The sequence below is a fragment of the Hypanus sabinus genome, chromosome 25 (genome assembly GCF_030144855.1).
Source record: "Hypanus sabinus isolate sHypSab1 chromosome 25, sHypSab1.hap1, whole genome shotgun sequence".
In the NCBI taxonomy this organism is placed as follows: Eukaryota; Metazoa; Chordata; class Chondrichthyes; order Myliobatiformes; family Dasyatidae; genus Hypanus; species Hypanus sabinus.
This window is the reverse complement of record NC_082730.1, coordinates 7,391,818-7,408,631: the sequence shown is the minus strand read 5'-3', so window position 1 is coordinate 7,408,631 and position 16,814 is coordinate 7,391,818. Positions and strand designations below refer to the sequence as shown.

At 41.5% G+C, this 16,814-nt stretch overlaps 1 protein-coding gene across 1 annotated transcript in view; it reads left to right on the top strand.

Annotated features, from left to right (window-relative positions):
* Positions 1-5,615: 5,615 nt before the first annotated feature.
* irf6 (interferon regulatory factor 6) overlaps positions 5,616-16,814 on the top strand; it is a 33,138-nt gene continuing 21,939 nt past the window's right edge. Inside the window, exon 1 of the mRNA XM_059950005.1 lies at positions 5,616-5,960. The gene's annotated coding sequence lies outside the window, so the exon portion shown is untranslated. The remainder of the gene's footprint in view (positions 5,961-16,814) is intronic.

Genomic DNA, 16,814 nt, shown 5'->3' with positions numbered 1-16,814 from the left:
CACGAAGGACGATCACCGTCCAGGAGACGCCCTCTTAGCACTGCTACCACTGGGGAGGAGGTATAGGAGTCCGAAGACCCACACTCAACATTTTAGGAACGGCTTCATCTCCTCTGCCCTCAGATGTCTGAATGGCCTATGAACCCATGAGCACTCCCTCACTCATCCTCTTTCGTATTATTTAATTTTTATTGTAACTTAGTGATTTTTATGACTTGCACTGTCCTGCCACAAAACTACAAACTTCATGACAAATGTCAGTGATAATAAACCTGATTGATCCCGAGAACTGCAAATACCATGGGAAATTTAAAACTCTTTATTGATTGGACAAACCATCTGGCAAGTGTGTGGTGGAGGAATTTGTGGAATGTGTAAATGATTGAATTTTAGAGCAGTACATTGCAGAGCGTAGCTGGGGATGGGTGGCAGCCTGATGAAAGGCCTCAGTCCAAAACATCAACTGTTTATTAATTTCCGTAGCTGCTGCCTGACCTGTCGAGTTCCTCCTGCACATTGTGTGTGTTGCTTTAAATCTCCAGCATTTGCAGAATCTTTTGTTTACCTGGCTATTTTAGATTTTGTCTTATACAGTATTATGAGAAAGGATTATTAAGAGACTGTGTGATTAAAGAACCCCTTGTGATCACTGTATCAGAGAATCCCAAGGGTAGTTTAAAAATGAACACCATAGGTTCACAGACTATTTTCAACTTAAAGAAAAACAATTATTAGAGAATGGTTGTTATGAAGGCATATAGTGCATTGGCTTTCATTAGTCGGGGATTGAGTTCAAGAGCCGCAAGGTAACATTGCAGCTCTATAAAACCCTGGTTAGACCAGACTTGGAATATTGTGTTCAGGTCTGGTCGATTCACTATAGGAAGGGTGTGCAAGCTTTAGGCAGGGTGCAGAGGAGATTTACCAGGATGCTAACATGAGAAAATCTGCAGATGCTGGAAACTCAAGCAACACACACAAAATGCTGGTGGAACACAACAAGCCAGGCAGCATCTGTAAGAAGTACAGTCGACGTTTCGGGCCGAGACCGTTCGACAGGACTAGTGGAAAAAAGAGATAGTAAAAGATTTGAAAGTGTGGGGGAAGGTAAAGATGTGCTTGGTGGTGGGATCCTGTTGGAGGTGGTAGAAGTTATGGAGAATTATATGTTGGACCCAGAGGCTGGTGGGTGGTAGGTGAGGACAAGGGGAACCCTATCCCAAGTGGGTTGGTCGGGGGATGGGGTGAGAGCAGATGTGCATGAAATGGGAGAGATGCGTTTGAGAGCAGAGTTGATGGTGGTGGACAGGAAGCCCCTGTCTTTAAAAAAGGGAAGACATCTCCTTCGTCCTGGAATGAAAAGCCTCATTCTGAGAGCAGATGCAGTGGAGACGGAGGAATTGGGAGAAGGCGATGGCATTTTTGCAAGAGACAGGGTGGGAAGAGGAATAGTTCAGGTAGCTGTGAGAGTCCGTGGGCTTATAGTAGACATCGGTAGATAAGCTGTCTCCAGAGATAGAGATAGAGAGATCAAGGAGGGGGAGGGAGGTGCCGGAAATGGACCAGGTAAACTTGAGGGCAGAGTGGAAATTGGAGGCAAAGTTGAGGAACAACACATTATCTTCTGTCTGGGTAGCCTCCAACCTGATGGCATGAACATTGATTTCATTTTCTATTAATGCCCCTCCTCCCCCTCTTACCCCATCCCTAATTTTCAATTTTCAGTTTTTAATTTTTTTCTCTCTTTCTCTCTCACAATCACTCCTTGCCTGTTCTCCATCTTCCTCTGGTGCTCCCCTCCCCCTTTCTTTCTTCCAAGGCCTCCCGTCCTATGATACTCCCCCTTCTCCAGCCTTGCATCCCTTTTGCTAATCAACTTCCCAGCTCTTAGCTTCATCCCTCCCCCCCATGTCCTCTCCTATCATTTCGGATCTCCCCCTCCCCCTCCCACTTTCAAATCTCTAACCATCTCTTTTTTCAGTTAGTCCTGACGAAGGGTCTCGGCCCGAAAAGTCGACAGTGCTTCTTCCTATAGATGCTGCCTGGCCTGCTGTGTTCCAGCAGCATTTTGTGTGTGTTTACCAGAAGGCTGCCAGGTTAGAGCATGCCTTGTAAGTGCTTGGCTCTTTGGAGTGAAGGAGGGTGAGCAGTGACTTGCCAGTGGAGTTTAAGAGTTATACCGTAGATAGAATGGACAGCCAGCGACTTTTTCCAATGGTAGAAATGACTGACATGAGGGGGCATAATTTTAAGGTGATTGGAGAAAGGTACAGGTGGGATATCAGAGGTAAGCTTTTACAGAGAGAGTGGAATGTGGGATATGCAAGTCAAAGTCTGTTTCCCATATTCATCATCACTATGTGCCGTGTCATATGACATCATCACTATGTGCCGTGACGTATGACGTGGGCGATCGTGGTCTCATGACCATGATCATTCTTGGCAAAATTTTCTACAGAAGTGGTTTGCCATTGCCTTTTTCTGGACAGTGTCGTCACAAGATAGGTGACCCTCAGCCATTATCTATACTCTTCAGAACCTGTCTGCCTGGCGTCAGTGGTCACATAACCAGGTGTAGTCACGACAAGCCATGGAAGCAGGTGGTGGATGGTCATATGAGCAGCCGGTGTAAATGTCATGAAGGTACATTATCACTGAACTCAAGGACAGCTTCTAGCCCCTGTTTTAAGACTATTCAATGGTACAACAGTAGGGACTATCAACCTGATAACATACCTCATTATGAACTCGCCCTTAATTGTCGACCTGCAATGTTCTTTCCCCGTAATTGTAACACTTCATTATAGACAATAGACAGTAGATGCAGGAGTAGGCCGTTCGGCCCTTCTAGCCAGCACTGCCATTCACTGTGATCATGGCTGAGCATACACAATCAGTACCCCGTTCCTGCCCTCTCCCCAAATCCCTTGACCCCACTATCTATAAGAGCTCCATCTAACTCTCTCTTGAATGCATCCAGAGACTTGGCCTCCACTGCCTTCTGGGGCAGAGCAATCCACATATCCACCACTCTCTGGGTGAAAAAGTTTTTCCGCATATCTGTTCTAAGTGGCCTACCCCTTATTCTTAAACTGTGACCTCTAGTTCTGGACTCACCCATCAGCGGGAACATGCTTCCTGCCTCCAGCGTGTCCAATCCCTTAATAATCTTATATGTTTCAATCAGATCCCCTCTCATCCTTCTAAATTCCAGTGTATACAAGCCCAGTCGCTCCAATCTTTAAACATATGACAGTCCCGCCATTCCGGGAATTAATCTTGTGAACCTACACTGCACTCCCTCAATAGCAAGAATGTCCTTCCTCAAATTTGGAGACCAAAACTGCACACAATACTCCAGGTGGGGTCTCACCAGGGCCCTGTACAGCTGCAGAAGGACCTCCTTACTCCTATACTCAATTCCTCTTGTTATAAAGGCCAGCATGCCATTAGCTTTCTTCACTGCCTGCTATACCTGCATGCTTGCTTTCATTGACTGATGTACAAGAACACCTAGATCTCATTGTATTTCCCCTTTTCCTAACTTGACTCCATTTAGATAGTAATCTGCCTTCTTGTTCTTGCCACCAAAGTGGATAACCTCACATTTATCCACATTAAACTGCATCTGCCATACATTTGCTCACTCACCCAACCTGTCCAAATCACCCTGCATTCTCATAACATTCTCCTGACATTTCACACTGCCAACCAGCTTTGTGTCATCGGCAAATTTGCAAATGTTCTTTTAATCCCTTCATCTAAATCATTAATGTATATTGTGAACAGCTGCGGTCCCAGCACTGAACCTTGCGGTACCCCACTGGTCACAGCCTGCCATTCCGAAAGGGACCCGTTAATCACTACTCTTTGTTTCCTGTCAGCCAGCCAATTTTCAGTCCATGTCAGTACTCTGCCCCCAATACCATGTGCCCTAATTTTGCCCACTAAGGTCCTATGTGGGACTTTATCAAAAGCTTTCTGGAAGTCCAGGTACACTACATCCACGGGCTCTCCCTTGTCCATTTTCACAGTTACATCCTCAAAAAACTTCAGATTAGTCAAGCATGATTTTCCCTTCATAAATCCATGCTGACCCAGACTGATCCTTCTACTGCCATCCAAATGCATCATAATTTCCTCCTTTATAATTGACTCCAGCATCTTTCCCACCACTGACATCAGGCTAACCAGTCTATAATTCCCTGTTTTCTTTCTCCCTCCTTTCTTGAAAAGTTGGACAACATTAGCCACCCTCCAATCAGCAGGAACTGTTCCTGAATCTATAGAACATTGGAAAATGATTACCAATGCGCCCACAATTTCTAGAGGCACCTCTTTAAGTACCCTGGGATGCAGACCATCAGGTCCCAGGGACTTATCAGCCTTCAGACTCAACAGTCTATCCAACACCATTTCTTGCCTAATACAGATTTCCTTCAGTTCATCCTTTACCATCATTCATCATTCTGTTATTGTTTTACCTGTTACTGCCCGCCGGCTGTTGTGGTAGAGGCAGATGCATTAGGGACGTGAAAGAGGCTCTTGGAGAGGCACATGTGACAGAGAAATGGCGGGCTGTGCGAGGGATGGGCTAGTTTGAAGTTGGAGTAGTTTATAAGGTCGGCACATCATCGAGGGCCGAAAAGTCTGTACCGTTAGAGCAGTGGTTCCCAACTTGGGGCTTACGCCCCACAGGGGGGTAATTTGATTTTTAAGGGGGGCAATTCGAGAATGAGTTATTAACAGTGAATTTTTTCTAGTAAGTCTGTGTGAGTATGAGTGTGTGTGCGAGTTAATACATATGTGTATATACAGTATGCATACATAAAAATACTTGTGTGTATGTACATGTGTAATTGCGTATGTACTGTATATATAGTGTATCACCATCATTACAACCATCAAATGGCTTTCATAATTAAATTGATGAATTGACTGATGTAGGAAGGAACAAATGAACAAGTCCAAACGCGTAAGAAACTCGTACGAGGTCGCGCCAATGCTGCTTTTTGCAGTAGCTTTCGGTTCTTGGTGGTGTGAAGGTGTGTACATTGCGTCATCTCTTTTAAACGGTGTATCTGTCTTTGTATGCTGTAGAAACGAATCGGCATTGTTTTATTTATTAATTATTATTATTGTTATTATTTTACTATCACGTAATGTTCTTTTTTTACAATTTCTTAGTAATTTCTTCCTCAGAACTTTAACAGTCCTTTGGTTCTTTTATTTTTCTCTTTCCTGAACGCCATGTTCTTTGGAAGCTTGTTTAAACCAAGTTAATGGTCTTTTAGGCTTCCTCCAGGTGAATAGGAGTTCACTTTTTGAATAATAAGAATTATATATCATCACAGGGGGCATCAGGATTTTAGAGGTGATTAGGTGGGGCATGGCCAAAAAAAAGGTTGGGAACCACTGCGTTAGGGTCAAAGAACACTGCACCGATGAAACAGGCCATTCGGCCCATCCGTGCCCTACAATTAATCTGATCAATCCCATCAACCTAGCCGTTCACCCCCATCCATGTACTTATCCAAACGTTGCCTGCATAAGTATATTTCTGCACGGTTCAGTGTACATATTGTACTCCGGGACTGTGACTCCGCCGGTCTTTGAGGACGAGACGGCTCTGACGGAAACAAACCCGCCCCGTTCCACATTTTGAATGCAAATGGCATTCCCGGGGGAGTGTGTTGGGGACGGGGATACCACCGGCGTGACTCAGAGACACTGTCGTCGAAACCCGACAGGTAGATGAGGGAAGTGCGTGGCTCATGTGACCGGTGAGTCAGCCATCTCACCTGGGTAACCGAAACCGGCCGCTCGGCACAGGGGGGAAAGGAAAGGGAGAAGCCAAGCGACCGTGGCCGTGGTGAACTATCGGCGCTGGGAGGAGGCAATTGGACTCCGGTCCCGGAACAACAGACGGAGGGTGCAGAGAGGTGTTCGACCCGAGCGAGGTACAGTGTTCGCCGTTTTCACATTTCTCCTTCTCTCTGGCCCCTCGTTTTCATCAAACTTCCATCTTTCTCTCTCTCCCTCCTTCCTTTTATTTCCCTACCCCCTTTCCCAAACTGGAGGGTCTGGGGTGGGGGTGGGATATGTTGGAGGGACCCAGGAATAGTCTTGTAGAGGAGAGAGCAGGAAGCGCCGGTGTGTGTGCGTGTTGGGAGGAGTGGGGAATGTCTCGGGTTGTTCGATTTAAGACAATTCAAGATTGTTTCATGTAATTTCCAGTACAAAAGTGCAAAAGAAACAAAATAATTGATCATGCAGCGCAAAAAAAGCCACAAAAGATAAAGAACACGATAATAATACTAAAAAAACATGCATAGTGAATATAAACAGAAAGTAGTTTATATACACTGATTGTATGTCTATAAAGTGACGCTTGTTTGTACTTGAGGTGACCGACGGGAAATACTGTGGTGGACGGTGTGTTGATCAGTCGGTGGTTGGGACAATCTCTATGGCTCTGTGTGTAATTTACGAGCCCCAGTCTGCTTCCCAACTCCTCTCCCGTCCCAGTTCCGGCCTCGGCTGTTGGAGCTCTCAGCTCTCACCGGAGACTCGGTGCCCTCCAGTACAGCTCCCCCGCGGGGGCAGACACGCTGCTGACTCACTGTGGGAGAGTTTGCCGGCAGCATTCTTTGCAACCCCTCACCCTCTCCTCCTTCAGTCTAGGACTGCTTGTCCCAGGGAGCGAACACCTGTGTAACACCTCTTATCCCAGGTATATTTACTTCTCCCCATCTGTCTCTGCTGTCCCAGGGAGATTCCTTCCCCTGCCCAATACCTCTGTTAAAGTGAGACTCTTCCCCCCTCCCCCCCCCCCCCCGACACCCCGTTACAGTGAGGTTCACCCCACCTCTCTGACACCCCAGTTACAATGAGAGTTCCTTCCTCTCTCTCACCCCCTGTACCAAACAACACACACAAAATGATAGTGGAACACAGCAGGCCAGGCAGCATCTTTAGGAGAAGCACTGTCGACGTTTCGGGCTGAGACAGTGTCCTGACGAAGGGTCTCTGCCCAAAACATTGACAGTGCTTCTCCCTATTAAGATTAAGAGTGTAGCTGGAGGCTTATCAAATAGCTGGGAACTAGGACTGCATACCCAAATTGTGAGATTGGACTGTGGAGTGGAATTGTGGGATGGGACAGTAGAATGGAATTGTGGGATTGGACTGTGGAGTGGAATTGTGGGATGGGACAGTAGAATGGAATTGTGGGATTGGACTGTGGAGTGGAATTGTGGGATGGGACAGTAGAATGGAATTGTGGGATTGGACTGTGGAGTGGAATTGTGGGATGGGACAGTAGAATGGAATTGTGGGATTGGACTGTGGAGTGGAATTGTGGGATGGGACAGTAGAATGGAATTGTGGGATTGGACTGTGGAGTGGAATTGTGGGATGGGACAGTAGAATGGAATTGTGGGATTGGACTGTGGGCCATGTTCCCAGTGTGGGAAGGTCGGATTATTTTGACAGGGCAGGGTGGGATGGAAAGTTTAAGGTGTTTCTGCCTCTGGAATATTCCAGAGCAGGAGGAGAGAGTGAAAGCTGGTGCTGGTGGGACCTGGTGTCACTGACTGGTCAGGTACAGGGACCCTGCTGAGAGCTCAGTGCAGCTTAAAACTCTCGGTTCCAACTTCGCTGTAAAGGTCTGGTTAGACCACACTTGAGGATATTGTGGTCACCTCGTTATAGGAAGGATGTGAAAGTTTTGAGAGAGGGTGCGGAGGAGATTTACCAGGATGCAGCCTGGATTAGAGAGCATGTCTTATGAGGATAGGTTGCGTGAGCTAGGACTTCTCTCTTTGGAGAGAAAGAGGATCCGAGGTGACTTGATAAGAAGCATAGAATGATTTCATAGCCAAGGCAGAAGTGGCTAATTTGAAAGAGCATAGTTTTAAGGTGATTGGGGGCAGGTATAAGGGGGTGTCAGGGATAAGTTTTTTGCACAGGGTGGTGGGTGTGCGGAGTGTGTTCCAGGAGTGGTGGAGGAGGCAGTTACGTTAGGGACATTGAAAGGATTCTTGGATCAGCACAGGGATGAAAGGAAAGGGAGAGCTATGTGGGAGAGAAGGGTTAGATTGATCTTAGTGTACGTTAAAATGTCAGCACAACATTGCGGGCTGAGGGGGCCTGTACTGTTCTATATTTGCACCTGCTGTCTTCCTTCCACGTAGTGTATCATAAACCCCTCCCATTCCCGCCTCCTGTTTCCACCCCTCTGCTGATAGCCCTTGATCTCGACACCTTAAAGTAATTTACCATCCTCTCTCCCCACCCCGCCCTCATACATTGCAGGGCGCTGACATCTTCCTCTTCACCAGGTCTTACCTTTCCACACACAGAAAATGCCAGAGCAGGGTTCCCAACTTGGGGTCCACAGACCCTTAGGTTAATGGTCGGGTCCATAAAAAAGTGTTAGAGGACACACAAAGTACACTGCAGATGGTGTTGTCAAACCAACACGTACAAACACGCTGGAGGAACTCAGCAGGTCGGGCAGCATCTGTTGAAATGAGCAGTCAACGTTTCGGGCTGAGAGCCTTCGTCAGGACTGAAGTGTTAGAGGAACTCAGCGGGTCAGGCAGTGTCTGTGGAGGGAAGTGAACAGTCAATGTTTTGGGCCGAGACCCTTCATCAGAATCAGAGTGATTGTGAAGAAGGTTTATAAAGGGCAGCACAGCTTTGTGGGCTGAAGAGACTAGGTTAGATTCAACTTTATTGTCATTGCGCCAAGTACAGATACAAAGCCAAATGAAATGCAGTTAGCATCTAGCCAGAAATGCAAAGAATCGTATTATTTACAAAATAATTGCGAATAAAAAGTAAGTGCTACAGCATACAAATATAAAAATACTGAGGCAGTCCAATATGAGTGCAATATTGCTTAGCGCTGTGATGTGAGGTTCAGCAGGGTCGCAGCCTCAGGGAAGAAGCTCTTCCTGTGCCTGCTAGTGCAGGAGCGGAGGCTCCTGTAGCGTCTACCGGATGGGAGGAGAGTAAAAAGTCCATGGTTAGGGTGAGATGCATCCTTGATAATGCTTTTCACCCTGCCCAGGCAGCGTTTATGGTAGATGTTCTCAATGGTGGGCAATTGGGTGCCGATAATCCGCTGGGCAGTTTTCATCACATGCTGGAGTGCTTTGCTGGATACGGGACAATTGCCATGCCACACTGAGATGCAGTTGGTGAGTCTGCTCTCAATGGTACAGCGGTAACAGTCCATCAGTATCCTGGGACAGAGGTGAGCTTTCTTGATTCTCCACAGGAAATAAAGGCGCTGTTGTGCCTTTTTGATCAGGATGGAGGATTTCAGAGACCAGGTGCAATCCTCGCTGTAGTATCTACTCGTTAATGTTCTACACTCAAAGTGATAACTCTCCATTCCTGGTGATAGCCCTGTTACTCCCTCTGTAGCCTCATACCCTTCTTTATGGTGACCAGACCTGCAGACACAGGTGCAGCATTGGCCAACTAGTGTTGGATATGATTGTTGTCTGCCCTTCTAGACGTGAGCCACAACCCAACAGGCAGATGCTTAAGGCAAAACACATAACATGCTGGAGGAACTGAGCTGGTTAGGCAGCATCTATGGAAATGAATAAACACAGGATAAATACCTTCTATGGGACTGAAATGGAAGGGGAAAGATGCCAGAGTGAAAAGCTGGGGAGTGGGGAAGGAGCATAGCTGGGTGATGGGTGAAACCAGGTGAGTGGGAAAGGTAAAGGGCTGGAGAGGAAGCAATCTGAGAGGAGAGGAGAGTGGAGGAGAGGAGAAGGGCAAGGAGGAGGACACAGGGGAGGTGATGGGTAGTTGAGAAGAGCTAAGAGGCCACAGTGAGGAATAGAAGAAGAGGAGTGGGGGGAATTTTTTTTTGACCAGAAAGAGAAATCGATATTCATGTCATCAGTTTGGAAGCTACTCAGACGGTATGTATACATGAGAAAGTCTCGATGGAGTCACCAGGAGACGCTCATGGAGTGAGCACTGTTTTAGGTTCGCTCCATAACCTTTACTTTTTTAACCTATGATCGATCACCCTTATTTAACTTATTTTTACCTACACCAGAAGATTATTGTTACTTTTTTGGACTTATCTTTAAGAGGGTACTCTGAATTTTGAAGAAATGAGTATTGAAATGGCTTTAAGATCTAAAGGGCGGGACCCTGGGAAAAATTCTAACGGCAATGGAAGGAAAAAAAAGACTGATCCTAAGCGTACTGAATTGACATGATGCGATATTGGAGCTCTTGAATGAAAAATTTGAAGAACAACGACAAACTTTCAAAACAGATTTAAAGGCTTTCCAGGATTCTCTGGATAAGATTGAGCATGAAGTTAAACAGCATCAAACTCCAATCGCAACTCTGCAAGAGAACGCTCGGAAGCGAGACTTGAAAATCGAGAAACTGGAGCAGAAATTATCTTCAGTGATTAAACAGTTGGAAATACTTAAAGCCAAGAGTGTCGATTTTGAAAATCGGTCTAGAAGACAGAACTTGCGCATACTTGGTCTCCCGGAAGGTATCGAACAAGGGGACCCCTCAAAGTATTTCACTCAACTTTTAAAGGATGCGTTCCCTTCGGTATTCCCAGATAGTCCTCCGTTACTTGATCGTGCCCATAGAATTATGAGCCAATCACCAAGTTCTTCATTTAAACCACCTGTTGTAGTTGTTCGATTTCATTATGTGCATGTTAAAGAGCACCTTACTCATTTGGCTCGGCGTTTAGGGATGGTTAAGTTGAGAGAATTCCAGTTTCCGCTTGTGGAGGATTTCAGCCCAGAAGTGATGAAGGTGCGGCTCGCTTTTAAACCTTTGATGTCCGACTGTTATGAGAAAAACCCAAAACCAGCGCTTTTATACCCTGAAAAACTTAGAATCTTGTGTTTTTCTCTCCACACCTGATGCTGAAAGCTTCTGGATGAGAACTGTCCTACTGCTTCGGATTCTCGTTTCTAATAAATGTATGGTTTTGATCGTTACAAGATAGTTTTTGTTTCCAAAACCAAATTTTGTTTCTGACTATTGGTGTAGGGTTATTTTACATTTTATATTCCAATTAAAGTTTTTCTTTATCGACGTACTAATCTTTTTAATATACTTACTTTAACCATTGTATTTTATTTTTGGTTATTATTATTAATCCTTTGAAGGTGAATTTTTTAAACGTTTTGATACATAACTTTTTCATTTTTTGTGTAACTAAGACGGCGGTTTCTTTTCTAAAATATTTCTTGCTTTTTTAAAATTTCGCCTTTTTTTGTCATCTTCCTATAATGCCTTTCTTATCACATTCTAACTTTTATTTGTTCGGGTTCTAACCAGATTTATAATTTACCTGTGTTCATATTCTTTTTTTACTAGCAATTATATTAATTCTGTTTTAGTATGATGTTAATTACTTTTTAGGATTTTGGGTGGATCTTTTTTTCTCCTTTATATATCTGGAGTCACCTTCTGGAGACATGGGGGTAGATTTAGTCTCACAATTTCTTTTTTTCCTGGCCTCCTTCAGGCTCAGGAGAGTCTCTTTTCCATGGGTGGTGGGCAGGGGGTTCCCTTTTAATTCTATTGCTCTTTTTATTAGTTTTTCTAGTTTTTTCATTTGGGCTGATTTCAAACTACTAAAATGTCCACCATGTCGTCATTTCCAGGTCCTCCCCTTATTTTTGTTCCTCTTCCAGGTGCATGAGGTCATACTTCGGTTAACTCATTATATACCAAAGGGTTGATTTTAGAAATATGGCTCAGACCATTAATTTTGTTTCTTGGAATACTAATGGCTTAAACCATCCGATTAAATGGAAAAAGATTTTTAAAGTATTCCAAAGACTGAATGCACATATTATTTTTATACAAGAAACTCATGTGAGGAAAGAGGACAATCAAAGTTTTTTTAGGTTTTGAGGGGTCAACAGTACCATTCGAATTTGAATGCTAAAGTAAAAGGAGTTTCAATTTTTATTGACTCCCCTATTGCTTTTGCTCAACATGATATTATTTGGGATCCGAGTGGTAGATTTTTGTTAATTACTGGGTTACTTTTTAATACGAAGGTTGCTATGGTTAATGTTTATGCTCCAAGTGTGGATTATCCTGATTTCTTTAAGTCTTTATTTACTTCTCTACCTAATCTAAATGAATATATGTTAATAATGGGTGGTGACTTCAACTGTTGTTTAAATCCTTTGCTGGATAGATCTATATCCATTCAGACTTTACCAAATAAGTCGCCCACTTACATCAATTCTTTTTTGACTGATAATGGAATTTTTGATATTTGGAGATTTCTGCATCCTAAGGACAAAGAGTTTTCATTTTTCTCACATGTTTATCATTCTTACTCGAGAATTGACTTTTTATTGACTCTTGATTTATTCCATCTGTAACTGGTTGTAATTATGACATTATAGCCATCTCTGATCATGCTCCAATGAAACTTCCTATTAAATTAATGGATACAGCTTCTAGTACTAAGCAATGGTGATTTGATTCTACCTTTCTGCAAGATCCGGATTTCATTAAATTTATGAAGGAACAGATTGATTTCTTCTTTTCAACTAATTTCATGGATGAAATTTCCTGCAGAATACTTTGGGACACTTTTCAAGCATATATACGTGGACAGATTATCTCCTACTCTGTTGGTTTGCGAAAACGTACTAAGAAGGAAACTCTTTTATTGGTTGATAAGATTAAAGAAATTGACAAGAAATATTTGATTGCTCCTAGTAAGGAGCTTTACAAATAAAGGGTTGAACTTCAAATGGAACACAGTTTATTGCTTACATTTTCAATTGAAAATCAATTAATGAAAACCAGAACTGATTTTTATATACATAGTGATAAATCGGGTAAACTGTTAGCTAACCAATTGAAAAATGCTTCGGTTAAACGTCAAGTTATTAAGATTCATCAACAGAATGGTGAACTGACAGTTGATCATGATGAGATAAACAAATCTTTTCAAGATTTTTATACCTCTCTGTATCATTCTGAATTTCCTCATGATTATAATACCATGCATGATTTTCTTGGGAAATTGAATTTTCCAACATTATCATCAGAAGAACTTTTAATATTAGAAAATCCTATTACGGATACAGAAAATAAAGGTGTTATTTCCTCTATGAATTCTGGGAAAGCACCAGGTCCAGATGAGTATACAGTGGAATTTTTAAAGTGTTTTTCCTCTACTCTTTTTCCTTGGTTATGCAAGGTTTTTGAAGAAACAAATAGACTAGGTAAATTGCCATAATCTTTTTATAAAGCTTCCATTTCTTTAATATTGAAAAAAGATAAAGACCTTACTGATTGCGCATCCTATAGACCAATGTCCTTATTGAATGTAGATTCCAAGATCTTTTCCAAGTTACTGGCGACCAGGCTGGAGAAGGTATTACCTCAAATTATCTCAGAGGATCAAACTGGTTTTATTAAAAATTGCTATTTTTTCAATATTAGATTATTGAACATTGTTTATACTCCTTCACGCAGCACCTCAGAATGTGTCATTTCATTAGATGTGGAGTAAGCACTTGATAGAGTTGAATGGCCATATTTATTTACTGTGCTTGAGAAGTTTAGTTTTAGTCCAACATTTATATCCTGGATTAAATTGATATATCATACTCCAGTAGCCTCGGTTTTTACTAACAATCAAAGATCTCCCTTTTTTCGTTTATTTCGGGGTACCAGGCAAGGCTGTCCTCTTAGTCCATTATTATTTGATATTGCTATAGAACCTTTGGCAATTGCTATTAGAGAATCACCTAACATTTTTGCCATTACTCGTGGGATGGATATACATAAGTTATCATTATACGCAGATGACTTGTTATTATATTTTTCTGATCCTGAGAAATCCATTCCTGCAGTTATATCATTGTTGGCTCAGTTTAGTAATTTTTCCGGGTATAAATTGAATCTTAATAAGAGTGAATTGTTCCCCTTAAATAGACAAGTTGCAATTTATGGAAATTTACTTTTTAAATTAGTTAATGACTTTTTTATATACTTGGGGATTAAAATTACAAAAAATCATGAGTTATTCAAGGTTAATTTTTTACCCTTAATTGATCAGATTAAATGTTTGTTCACTAAATGGTCACCATTGTCTTTATCTCTGATAGGTCGGATTGATGCTATTAAGATGATTATTTTACCCAAGTTCTTATATATATTTCAAGCGGTACCAATTTTTATTCCAAAATCCTTTTTTGACAATGTTGATTCAAAAATTTCCTCATATATATGGCAGAACAAAAATCCTAGATTAGGTAAAAGCTATTTACAGAAGGCAAGGAAGGAAGGTGGATTGGCATTGCCTAATTTTAGATTTTATTATTGGGCAATTAATATTCAATATTTGAAATGTTTGTTCAGGGATTGGGATTTATCTCCTAGCCCTCATTGGGTAAATCTGGAAACTAAATCTGTACAAGGATTTTCATTGGGTTCTATTTTAGGGACTTCTCTTCCCTTTGCTCTTTCTAAATTGCATAAATGAATTGACAATCCGATAGTCAAATACACTTTACGTATATGGTTTCAATTTCGGAAATTTTTTGGGTTGAATCATTTTATTTTAACTATTCCTATTGTATCCAATTTCTTTTTTCATCCTTCTATTATGGACCAAGCTTATTCAGCTTGGAAGACTATAGGAATACTACGATTTTCTGATCTATTTTTGGATAATTGTTTTATGTCTTTTGAACAATTATCTAATAAATATAATTTGCCCAGATCTCATTTTTTTAGATATTTACAGATTAGGAATTTCTTGAACACTGTACTTCCTACCTTTCCAAATCTTGATTCTTCGGGTATTTTGGAGAAATTGTTAGAACTAAATCCTTTTCAGAAAGGTGTAATATCAAATGTTTACAATATAATTATGAAAATACATTCAGAGGCCTTTTATAAGATTAAAAATGATTGGGAAAGAGAACTTAACTTTATTATCTCTATTGAGAATTGGGATAAAATTCTTCAATTAGTTAATTTTTCCTCTATATGTGCTAAACATTCATTGATACAGTTTAAAGTTGTGCACAGGGCTCATATGTCCAAGGATAAATTGGCTCATTTTTATTCCCATATAAATCCTATATGTGACTGATGTCATTCTGAGATAGCTTCTTTAACTCATATATTTTGGTCATGTCCGCTTTTGAAAAAATATTGGAAAGACATTTTCGATATTATTTCCATGGTATTGAACATTGATTTACAACCTCATCCTATTACTGCCATCTTTGGTTTACCAATGATGGAGTCAATCCATTTATCTTCTGCTTGTCGGATGATTGCATTTCTTACATTAATGGCTAGAAAATCTATTTTGTTGAATTGGAAAGAAATTAATCCCCCTACTGTATCTCATTGGTTTTCTCAAACTATGTTATGTCTAAATTTGGAGAAAATTAGAAGTGCCCTTCTATTAAATTTGAAAAGATTTGGAGGCCACTTATTCAATATTTTCACATGATGTAATTTGACCCTGTTCCAATCCTATTTGTTTTTCTGGTTTTGATTTTATATTTATATATATATATATATATATATATATATATATATATATATATATGTATATATTGAGAGGATTGGAGTTGGGGACACTGATGATTTTGTATTTTTTTTATATAGATACTATAAACAACCCATTTATTTATTTATTCCTTTTTCTCTTAATAGTGGTTAGTTTGTTGGTTTAGTTTTTCTTAGGGTATTAATATTTTTTTCTTTTTTCTCTTTTTTTCAACATGAATTACTTAGTTTTTTTTGGTTTTGTTTATATGATATTTGCATCATTCATGATTTGGGAAGACTTAACTATAATGTACTTATTGCTTGTGTATCCTTTTATGTTCATTTTAATTTTGTAAATTTGTAATCCCATTATCTATGTACTAATCTTATCATGTTGATATTAATAAAAAGATTGAAAAAGAAAGAGAAAGTCTCGTGTGTGTGAAACTGCTACTACTGCAAAGTTTCTGCGAGGAATGCCTGCTCTGAATGACTATCTCTTCCCTTTGGGTGTTCAATGAAACACTCTCACTGCTCCCCCTCTATGATCTCTGCTGCCCTCTGACTCTTCGACCATGTACTCACCCAGACCCGCTACCACGCCCCTACCGCTTCCTTGGAACTTGTCTGTGTTGCTCAAGGTGGATTCATTTCCATGGACGCTGCCCGACCTGCTGAGTTCCTCCTGCATTTCTGTGTGTTGCTGTGGATTTCCAGCACCTGCAGACCTTCTTGTGTTTAAGATGTTTGAGGCATTGTTTCAGTGGAGCCAATATTTATCCAGTAATTTACATTATAACCACAGATTATCTGATGATTATCACCTCACTGTCTGCTCTCTGTACAACTTGCTGTGCTACCTTTCAGACAATCAACAATAACCACTGACTACCATTTCAATTCACATTCCAACTTGTCCCATGGTATCCTCGACTGCCACAGTGAGGTTCAACTTCTCATATTTTATCTTGGAAGCCCCCAGCCTGAGGGCATGAAGATTGATTTGTCCAATTTACTTAGAGATACAATGCAGATACAATTCTGGCCACTGAGCCGTGCCTCCCGGCAGTCCACCTTTTTAACCCAAACCCTAGGGCAATTTACAATGACCGATTGACCTTTGGACTGTGATGGGGGAGGACGGGAACATGGGAAGGATGTACAGACGTACTTACATAGAGGACATCAGAATTGAACTCCAAACTCCGACGCCAGTGCTGTATTGGAGTATAAAAGTTGCATTGTTTGCTGTG